General features: G+C 51.9%; 1 pseudogene; it reads left to right on the forward strand.

Moving 5' to 3' along the window:
- The first annotated feature begins 8,513 nt into the window (after positions 1 to 8,513).
- LOC131031905 (28S ribosomal RNA) lies at positions 8,514 to 11,332 on the forward strand (annotated as a pseudogene).

Below are 11,332 nucleotides of genomic sequence, written 5' to 3' on the forward strand. Positions count from 1 at the left end.
CACCTTTGCACTCACCTTGGGACCCACCCTGGCTCCCACATCGGAACCCACCCAGACACCCACCTTGGTTCCTTGGCACCCACCTTGGATCCTTGGCACCCACCCCGACACCCACCTTGGCACGCAACTTGGCTACTTGCCACCCACCTTGGCTGCTTGATGCCCACCCCGACAACCACCCCGTGACCTACCTTGGCCAGGGTTGGTGCACACCCACCTTGGCACCCACCCTATGACCCACCTTGGCATGCACCTTACTACCCACCTCGTTACCCACCCCATGACCCACCTTGGCTAGGGTGGGTGCACACCCACCTTGGTGCCCACCTTGGCACCCACCCTGTGACCCACCTTGGCACCCACCCATCCTAGCACCCAGCCTGTGACCGACCTTGGAACCCACCCTCGCACCCGTCTTGGCCAGGGTGGGTGCGCACCCATCCTGGCACCCACGTTGTGACACACCTTGGAACACACCCTGTGACCCATGTACCCTAGCACCCACCTTGGCACCCACCTTGGAACCCAACCTAGCAACTTGGCACCCACCCCGTGACCCACCTTGGCATCCACCATAGCAGTCGCCCACTTGGCACCCACCTTGGAACCCAACTTGGCACCCACCTCGGCACCCACCTTGACACTTGTGCACCCACCTTGCCATTCACCCTAGCACCAACCCATCCTTGCACCCAAGCTATGATGCACCTTAGCACCCACCCTGGCACCTTTGCATTCTAGCACTCACCCATCCTAGCACCTACCCTATGACCCACCTCGACACTTACCCTCGCACCCACCTTGGAACCCAACCTAGCACCCACCCACCCTGACACCCACCCTAGCACCTACCCACCCTTGCACCCACCCACCTCAGCACCCACCCTGTGACCCATCTTGGTAAACACCCATCCTACCACTCAAACTATCACCCACCTTCTCACCCACCTTGGCATCCACCTTAGCACCCACCCACACCGGCACCTTGGCACCCACCTCGAGCAAGGTGGGTGCACACCCACCTCGGGCAAGGTGGGTGCACACCCACCCTGGCCACCAATTTAGAGAGCACCCACCCTATGACCCACATTGGCATCCACACCTTAGCACCCATGCACCCAGGCACCCACCTCGACACCCACCCTAGCACTGAACCTATGACCCACCTTGGAACTCACCCTAGAACCCACCCACCCTGTGAACCACCTTGGCATCCACCTTAGCACCCACCCACCTTGGCACCTAGTCTAGCACTCACCCATCCTAACACCCAACTTGTTACCCACCTTGGCACCCGCCCTCGTGCCCACCTTGAAACCCACCCTAGCACCCACCCACCCAAGAGCCCACCTTGGCACCAAACCTAACACCCACGCATCCTGGCACCAAACCTGTGACCTACCTTGGAACCCACCCTAGTACCCACCTTTGAACCCACTATATCACCAACCCTATGACCCTCTTTGGAATCCACGCTAGCATGCACCCACCCTGGCACCCACCATGGAGCGCACCCTAGCACCCACCCACCCCGGCACGCACCTCAACACCCACCTTGGTGTGCGCACTACGCCAACCTCTCAAAGACCCTATGTGGTGTGCTCCAAAGTGTACACCTTTGGTGCACTCCAAGGTGCGCACCTTTAGTGCACTCCGAGGTGCACACCAAAGTGTGCACCAAGGTGAGCACCAAAGTGCACTCCAGGGTGCACACCAAGGCGCACACCTTTGGTGCGGTCAATGCAAATGAATTCAGAAGTTGGTGTCAATGTCCTAATCACTGCTACAGACTACACATGTATGAGAATCAGACAAATAGCTTATATAGGGGAGGTGTTGCGTTTGATGGGTCGACTCTCCTGGTTGTGTGCACTACACCAACTTCAAAGACCCTGTCTTGTTTAAAAAGTCAAAAGTTGGGGTCGATGTCCTAATCGTTGCTGCAGACTACGCATGTATGAGAATCAGACAAATAGCTTATATAGGGGAGGTGTTGTGTTTGGTGGGTTGACTCCCCTGGTTGTGCGCACTATGCCAACCTTAAAGACCCTGCATTGCGGAAGAAGTCGGATGTCAAAGTTTGGTGAGCACCAAGGCATGCACCTTTGGTGCGGTCAACGCAAATGAATTCAGAAGTTGGGGTCGATGTCCTAATCATTGTTGCAGGCTACACATGTATTAGAATTAGACAAATAGCTTATATAGGGGAGGTGTTGGGTTTTATGGGTCGACTCCCTTGGTTGTGCGCATTACGCCAACCTCAAAGACCTTGTTTTCGTTAAGAAGTCAAAAGTTGGGGTCAATGTCCTAATGGCTCCTATAGGCTACGCATGTATGAGAATCGGACAAATAGCTTATATAGGGGAGGTGTTGGGTTTGATGGGTCGACTCCCCTGGTTGTGTGCATTGCGCCAACCTCAAAAACCTTGCATTGTGGACGAAGTCGAAAGTCAGAGTTTGGTGTGCTACAAGGTGTGCTCAAAGGTGCTCACCTAGGTGTGCACTTGTGTGCACCAAATGTTTGCACCTTTGGAGTGCACGAAAAGTGCCCTCCTAAAGTGCACACCTTTGGAGTGCACGAAAAGTGCCCTCCAAAAGTGTGCACCTTTGGAGTGCACGAAAAGTGCCCTCCAAAAGTGTGCACCTTTGGAGTGCACGAAAAGTGCCCTCCAAAAGTGCACACCTTTGGAGCGCACAAAAGTGCACACCAAAAGTGTGCACAAAAGTGTGCACCAAAAGTGCACAAGTACGCACATCTGGAGGGGACTTTGGTGCGCACCTCTAGAGTGCACTTTGGTGCACACCAAGGCACTGGTGTGGTCAATGCAGGCGAGTTCGGAAGTTGGGGTTGATGTCCTGATTGGAGGTGCAAACTACAGAGGTGTGAGATTCAGACGAATAACTTATATAGGGGAGGTGTATGCTTCGATGGGTCGACTCCCCAGGTTGAGCACACCGTGCCAACCTTAAAGACCCTGCGCTATGGATGAAGTCGGAAGTTGGGTTTGATGATCGATTTGATTAGTAGGTATGCTCATGAGGTCGGAATTTGGGTCCGATGACCTGCCATGTGTAGGAAGGTGAATGTTGCAAATGTGCATTGCAAGGTGCGCACCAAGGCACTAGTGCGGTCGTTGCAGTTGAGTTCAGAAGTTGGGGTCGATGTCCTGATCAGAGGTGCAAACTACATAGGTGTGGGAATTAGACAAATAGCTTGTATAGGGGAGGTGTATGCTTCGATGGGTCGACTCCCCAGGTTGAGCGCATCGTGGCAACCTTAAAGACCCTATGGTATGGATGAAGTCAGACGTTGGGTCCAATGACTGATTCGATATGTAGGCATACTCGTGAGGTCGGAATTTGGGTCCGATGACCTGCCATGCGTAGGAAGGAGGAATTTGGGTCGGATGACCGAGTTGATGGCCTGCCATGCACAGGAAGGCGGAAGTTGGGTCCGATGACCGAGTTGATGGCCTGCCATGCGCAGGAAGGTGGAAGTTGGGTCGGATGACCGAGTTGATGGCTTGCCATGCGCAGGAAGGTGGAAGTTGGGTCCGATGACCGAGTTGATGGCCTGCCATGCACAGCAAGGCGGAAGTTGGGTCGGATGACCTGACATACACATGGACTCCAACTCAAGGGCCGATGTTTGATTCGATGACTTGCATTGTGGGTAAAGTCGGAAGTTGTGGTCTTTGATCCGATTCGATAACCAGACTTCGACTCTTTGAGAATTGGACAAATAACTTATATAGGGGAGGTATTGTTCTCGATCATCCTCCCCCTGTGCCCGTTTATGTCGATTGATGCTGGTGCTCGACTGTTTGGAGCACTCGGATGCAAAAATCTTGCACCAGGATTTATTGATTGTGATGGACATGGCAAGTCTCCTGATTGCTATGTAGGAGCTCATCAGGAATCTCTATGCGGCCTCGGTATGGACTCAACCTGCGGAATGGTTCAGCAATGGTAGTCGCTCCAGCATGTCCTTGCAGTGGCCACAGAGGTGATTCGACTAGAGCTCTAGTCTAGCTTTTTGGTTGCTTGGAGGACTAGTATAGCCGCGATCGAGTTCCGGCCATGAATGTTTTAGATAGCTCATGGGCTCTCTGGGATGGAAGTCAGAAGTTTGGGCTATTGTCCGATTTGATGATCATTCTTTGGATGTGTGAGAATCGAACAAATAACATATATGGGGGACTGTCTTGTCTCATACAGCTCCCCTCGTGCCCCTTTATCTCGACCGATGTTGGTGCTCGAAAGGTTTGGATCGCTTGGATTTATAAATGTGCACCACCATTTGTCGAGTGTGAGGGACGCGACAAGTCTCCTGAATGCTATGTGGGTGCTCTCTAAGAATCTCTATCCGGCCTCGACACAGACTCGTCTTGCTAAATGGTTTGGCACTGGTAGTCGATCCAACACATCCTTGTTGTGGCTGCCTAGGCGATTCGATTCGAGCCCCCGTCTAGCTTTTGGGTTGCTTGGCGAATTTTGCCCTATTCGCAAGTGAGCTCGCTCCCTAAACGTTCAAGAAACCTGATTGCTATGTGCTGACTCTCTCTCTTGCAAGCCTCCATCTAGCTTTTGGGTCTCTATGGAATGGAAGTCAGAATCTGGGACCGTTGTTCGATTCGATGAGGCAGACTACGGTTGTGCGAGAATCGGACAAATAACTTATATAGGGGAGGTGTTGATTGGAGCATTCTCCCCTGTGCCCCTCTAACTCGACCAATGCTGGCACTCGAACGGTGGTAGTGATCAGATTTTCATTGAGCGCTAGCATTGGTCGATTTAGAGGGGCATGCAAGATTCCCGAATGCTATGTGAGGGCTCTAACAAAAATGCCTATTGGTTTTGGTATGGTTTCAATTGCGTGAGTGGTTCGGCAAAGGTAGTCATTTTGATGCGTCCATGTCGTGGCCAAATCGATAATTTGATTTGAGCCCTTGTATAGTACTTGGGTCTCTTGATGTGATTCCACATTCTAGTCCCTTTGGGCACTGCTTGAGCCGCATCCCAGGGGGTTCCCTTCCCAATAATCTACGTCGCAACCCGATTCCTATGCGGTGAGGCTCCTCGGCCACCTCGGAACTATCTCTGTATCGGATGCATCACGGGATAAGGGGTTGGCAACGGTAGCCACCCCAAGTGTGTCGGATTCTTGGACCATTCCGAGGCGGCCCTGAAGCCTCTTCCATCTAGCCATTGGGGCCTTCTCACCGAATCCCTCACCTCGCACCCCAATTGCTATGCGGTGAGGCTCCTCGGCAGCCTTGGAACTATCTTTGTATCGGATGCATCGCGGGATAAGGGGTTGGCACTGGTAGTTGCCCCAAACACATCCGATGCTTGGACCATTCCGAGGTGGCCCTGTGTCTAGCCATTGGGGCCTTCTCACCGCATCCCTCACCTTGCACCCCGATTTCTATGTGGTGAGACTCCTCGGCCACCTTGGAACTATCTGTGTATCAGACGCATCGTGGGATAAGGGGTTGTCACTGGTAGTCACCCTAAGCATGTCCGATGCTTGGACCATTCCAAGGCAGACTTGAAGCCTCTTGCGTCTAGCTGTTGGGTCTTTCTCGCCGCATCCCTCACCTCGCACCCCGATTGCTATGCGGTGAGGCTCCTCGGCCACCTTGGAACTATCTGTGTATTGGATGCATCGTGGGATAAGGGGTTGTCACTGGTAGTCACCCCAAGTGCATCCGATGCTTGGACCATTCCGAGGTGGACCTGAAGCCTCTTCCATCTAGCCTTTGGGGCTTTCTCGCCGCATCCCTTGCCTCGCACCCCATTGCTATGCGGTGAGGCTCCTCGACCACCTTGGAACTATCTATGTATTGGACACATCGCGGGAAAAGGGGTTGGCACTGGTAGTCACCCCAAGCACATCTAATGCTTGGACTATTCTGAGGTGGCCCTGTAGCCTCTTCCATCTAGCCTTTGGGGCCATCTCACCGCATCCCCCACCTCACACCATGATTGCTATGCGGTGAGGCTCCTTGGTCGCCTTGGAACTATCTGTGTATCAGACGCATTGTGGGATAAGCAGTTGGCACTGGTAGTCGCCCCAAGTGCGTCTGATGCTTGGACTATTCTGTGGCAGCCCTACAGCCTCTTCCATCTAGTCATTGGGGCCATCTCATCGCATCCCCCACCTCACACCCCGATTGCTATGTGGTGAGGCTCCTTGGCCACCTTGGAACTATCTTCATATCAGATGCATCACGAGATAAGGGGTTGGCATTGGTAGTCGCCCCAAGTGCGTCCGATGCTTGGACCATTCCAAGGCGGCCCTGAAGCCTCTTCCATCTAGCCATTGGGGCCTTCTCACTGCATCCCTCGCCTTGCACCCTGATTGCTATGCGGTGAGGCTCCTTGGCCGCCTTGGAACTATCTTTGTATCAGACGCATCATGAGATAAGTGGTTGGCACTTATAGTCACCCCAAGCACGTTCGATGCTTGGACCATTCCGAGGTGGCCCTAATGCCTCTTCCATCTAGCCATTGGGGCCTTCTCGCCACATCCCTCGCCTCGCACCCTGATTGCTTTGCAGTTAGGCTCCTCAGCCACCTTGGAACTATCTGTGTATTGGATGCATTGTGGGATGAGGGGTTGGCACTGGTAATTGCCCCAAAGCGCGTCCAATGCTTGGACCATTTTGAGGTGGCCTTGAAGCCTCTTCCGTCTAGCCATTGGGGATTTCTCGCCCCATCCCTCGGCTCGCACCCTGATTGCTATGCGGTGAGGCTCCTCAGCCGCCTTGGAACTACCTCTCTATCGGATGCATCACGAGATAAGGGTTTGGCACTGGTAGTCACCCCAAGCATGTCCGATGCTTAGACCATTTCGAGGTGGCCCTATAGCCTCTTCCATCTAGCCGTTGGGGCCTTCTCGCCACATCCATCGCCTCACACCCCGATTGCTATGTGGGGAGGCTCCTCAGCCGCCTCGGAACTATCTCTATATCGGACGCATCATGGGATAAGGGGTTGGCACTAGTAGTCACCCCAAGCATGTCTGATGCTCAGACCATTTCGAGGCGGCCCTGTAGCCTCTTCCATCTAGCTATTGGTGACTTCTAGCCGCATCCCTCGCCTCGCATCCTGATTGCTATGCGGTGAGGCTCCTCGGCCGCCTCAGAACTATCTCTGTGTTGGATGCATCGCAGGATAAGGGGTTGGCACTGGTAGTCGCCCCAATCACACCTAATGCTTGGACCATTAGGAGGCAGCCCTACAACCTCTTTCATCTAGCCGTCAGGGCCTTCCCAGCGCATCCCTCATCTCGCATCCCGATTCCTATGCGGTGAGGCTTCTCGGCCACCTTAAAACTATATCTATTATCGCGGCTTAATTTGACTTAACATGGGGAAACTTACTAGGTCCATACATAGTAAGGATCGACAGATTGAGAGCTCTTTCTTGATTCTATGGGTGGTGGTGCATGGCCGTTCTTAGTTGGTGGAGTGATTTGTTTGGTTAATTCCGTTAATGAATGAGACCTTAACCTACTAACTAGCTACGCAGAGGTTCCCCTTCGCGGCCAGCTTCTTAGAGGGACTATGGCCTCCTAGGCTATGGAAGTTTGAGGCAATAACAGGTCTGTGATGCCCTTAGATGTTCTGGGCCGCACATGTGCTACACTGATGCAACCAATGAGTTTTTCTCCCTGGCCTGAAAGGTTCGGGAAATCTTGCCAAATTGCATCGTGATGGGGATAGACCATTTCCATTATTGATCTTCAATGAGGAATTCCTAGTAAGTGCGAGTCATCAGCTCGTGTTGACTATGTCCTTTCCCTTTGTACACATTGCTCGTCACTCCTACCAATTGAATGATCCAGTGAAGTGTTCAGATCGCGCCGATGACGGTGATTCCTATCACCAACATCGCGAGAAGTTCATTGAACCTTATCATTTAGAGGAAGGAGAAGTCGTAACAAGGTTACCATAGGTGAACCTATGGTAGGATCATTGTCAATTCTGGCCCCTGAATTGTGCAGGGGAGGAGGCAAGGGAGGCACACTGAGCTTGTCTCCTTCTTGACTCTCGCCCTCAACGATGTGTGGACGGCTGGGGCCTCATTGCATGGCTCGGCCCCAGGTTCCACACTGTCGGCTCGAGGTGATCGAATGCTATGATCGAGTGCATGCCCTTTTCAGGAGAGGTCAAGTCTCTATCCCATTGAGTTTGCATGCCCCTGATTGCACGCGCGGCGTCATCGCGGTGATCCGTCGGTTCTATGATAGAAAGTCGAGACTGCTGCAACCCCCTATTATGTCTCCCAGGGGAACAACATGTCGCTTGGAGCATTCTCCACCACCGATGAGTGCACTCTCGAGCGATCGCTCATGGGGCAGGACCCATCCTCCGGCTGTAGGGTTCTCTCGAGGTGGCATCCTCTTGTGCGATGCAACGGGGCAGGGACACGCACCCTTCCAGTGACCCCTTGTACTGGTGGATGGTTCGTGTCAAACACCCTACATCGGTGTGACCTGCACCAAGAATTCCCAAGTCAGGCATGAATACCTACTGAGTTTAAGCATATCACTAAGCTGAGGTAAAGAAACTTACCAAGATCCCCCTAGTAACGGTTTGCGAACCGGGAAGAGCCCAACATGAAAATCGGCGGCTTTGCCTGCCGAATTGTAGTTTGTAGAAGTGTCCTCAGCAATGGACCGGGCCCAAGTCCCCTGGAAGGGGGCACCAGAGAGGGTGAGAGCCCCGTCGGGCCTGGACTCTGCCACACCACAAGGCGCTATTGGTGAGTCAAGTTGTTTGGGAATGCAGCCCTAATCGGGTGGTAAATTTTGTCCAAGGCTAAGAATGGGTGAGAGATCGATAGCGAACAAGTACTGCGAGGGAAAGATGAAAAGGACTTTGAAAAGAGAGTTAAAGAGTGCTTGAAATTGCTGGGAGGGAAGTGGATGGAGGCCGATGATGCACCCCGATTGGATGTAATGCGCTCGACCTATTCTAAAACTTTAAATAGGTAAGGCGACGCGGCTACTCCGTTCAGCCGCGCCACGGAATCACGAGCTCCAAGTGGGCCATTTTTGGTAAGCAAAACTGGCGATGCGGGATGAACCGAAAGCTGAGTTATAGTGCCAAATTGTGCACTAACCCTAATCCCACAAAGGGTGTTGGTTGATTAAGATAGCAGGACGGTGGTCATTGAAGTCAAAATCTGCTAAGGATTGTGTAACAACTCACCTGTCGAATCAACTAGCCCCGAAAATGGATGGCACTGAAGCGTGCAACCTATACTCGGCCATCGAGGCAAGTGCCAGGCTCCGATGAGTAGGAGGACGTGGGGGTTGTTGCGAAACCTTGGGCGTGAGGCTGGGTGGACCGGCCCCTGGTGCAGATCCTGGTGGTAGTAGCAAATATTCAAATGAGAACTTTGAAGACTGAAGTGGGGAAAGGTTCCATGTGAACAACACTTAGACATGGGTTAGTTGATCCTAAGAGATGGGGAGGCCCTGTTTGAAGGGCACACTTTGCGCAATCATTGAAAGGGAATCAGGTTAATATTCCCAAACCAAGATGTGGCGGCGGATGACAACATTAGGAAATCCAGAGACGTCGGTGAGGGCCTCAGGAAGAGTTATCTTTTCTTATTAACAGCCTACCCACCCTAAAATAGGTTCAACCGGAGATAAGGTCCAACGGTTGGAAGAGGACCACACATCCCGCATTGTCCAGTGCACCTTCGGTGGCCCTTGAAAATCTGAAGGACCGAGTATCATTCATGCCCGGTCATACTCATAACTGCATCAGGTCTCCAAGGTGAACAACCTCTGGTCAATAGAACAATGTAGGTAAGGGAAGTCGACAAAATGGATCCGTAACTTTGGGAAAAGGATTGGCTCTAAGGGCTGGGCCTAGGGGTCTGCGCCCTGAACCTGTGGGTTGTTGGCGGCCTGCCCGAGCTACTACCATGGCAAGGGTGGGCCGTCGCGTGTCGATCAGGAAACGGACACACGGTGCTCCCTTCGGGGGGCTTTCCCTAGGTGGTAAACAACTGACTCAGAACTGGTACGGACAAGGGGAATCCGACTATTTAATTAAAACAAAGCATTGCGATGGTTCATGCGGATACTGACGCAATGTAATTTCTGCCCAGTGCTCTAAATGTCAAAGTGAAGAAATTCAACCAAGTGCAGTTAAACAACAAGAGTAACTATGACTCTCTTAAGGTAACGAAATGCCTCGTCATCTAATTAGTGACACACATGAATGGATTAACGAGATTCCCACTGTTCCTATCTACTATCTAGCGAAACCACAGCCAAGGGAATGGGCTTGGTTGAATCAATGGGGAAAGAAGACCCTGTTGAGCTTGACTCTAGTCCGACTTTGTGAAATGACTTGAGAGGTGTAGAATAAGTGGGAGCCATTTCGGCGCAAGTGAAATGCCACTATTTTTAATATTATTTTACTTATTCCGTGAGGCAGAGATGGGGCAATGCTCTTGTTTTTGGCCTTAAGGTGCATCTAGGCACATCGATTCGGGCGGAAGACATTGTCAGGTGGGGAGTTTGGCTGGGGCGGCATATCTGTTAAAAGATAATGTAGCTGTCCTAAGATGAGCTCAACGAGAATAGAAATCTCCTATGGATCAAAAGGGTAAAAGATCATTTTATTTTGATTTTTAGTATGAATACAAACCGTGAAAGCGTGGCCTATCGATCCTTTAGACTTTCAAAATTTGAAGCTAGAGATGTCAAAAAAGTTACCACAGGGATAACTAGCTTGGGGCAGCCAAGCGTTCATAGCGACGTTGCTTTTTGATCCTTCGATGTCAGCTCTTCCTATCATTGTGAAGCAGAATTCACCAAGTGTTGGATTGTTCACCCACCAATAGGGAACATGAGCTGGGTTTAGACCATCGTGAGACAGGTTAGTTTTACCCTACTGATGATTCACCCTGTGATAGTAATTCAACTTAGTACGAGAGGAACCGTTGATTCACACATTTGGTCATCGCGCTTGGTTGAAAAGATAGTGGCACGAAGCTACCGTGTGCCAGATTATGACTGAATGCCTCTAAGTTAGAATCCACGCTAGGTGCAGCGCATCTCTCTCTCTAGCTACATCATGACCCACAGTAGGGGTGCTCTTGCACCCCCAGGGGCCCGTGTCATTGGCTACCTTCAAATGGCATGACCGCCTGGTCGAAGCAACCTTGGATAACAATTTCAAGCTATCGGCGAGAAGAATCTTTTGCAGATGACTTAAAAAAGTGATGGGGTATTGTAAGTGGCAGAGTGGCCTTGCTGCCACGATCCACTGAGATTCAGCCCTCTGTCACCTCGATTCAT

Source organism: Cryptomeria japonica, chromosome 2, assembly GCF_030272615.1.
Source record: "Cryptomeria japonica chromosome 2, Sugi_1.0, whole genome shotgun sequence".
Taxonomy (NCBI): Eukaryota; Viridiplantae; Streptophyta; class Pinopsida; order Cupressales; family Cupressaceae; genus Cryptomeria; species Cryptomeria japonica.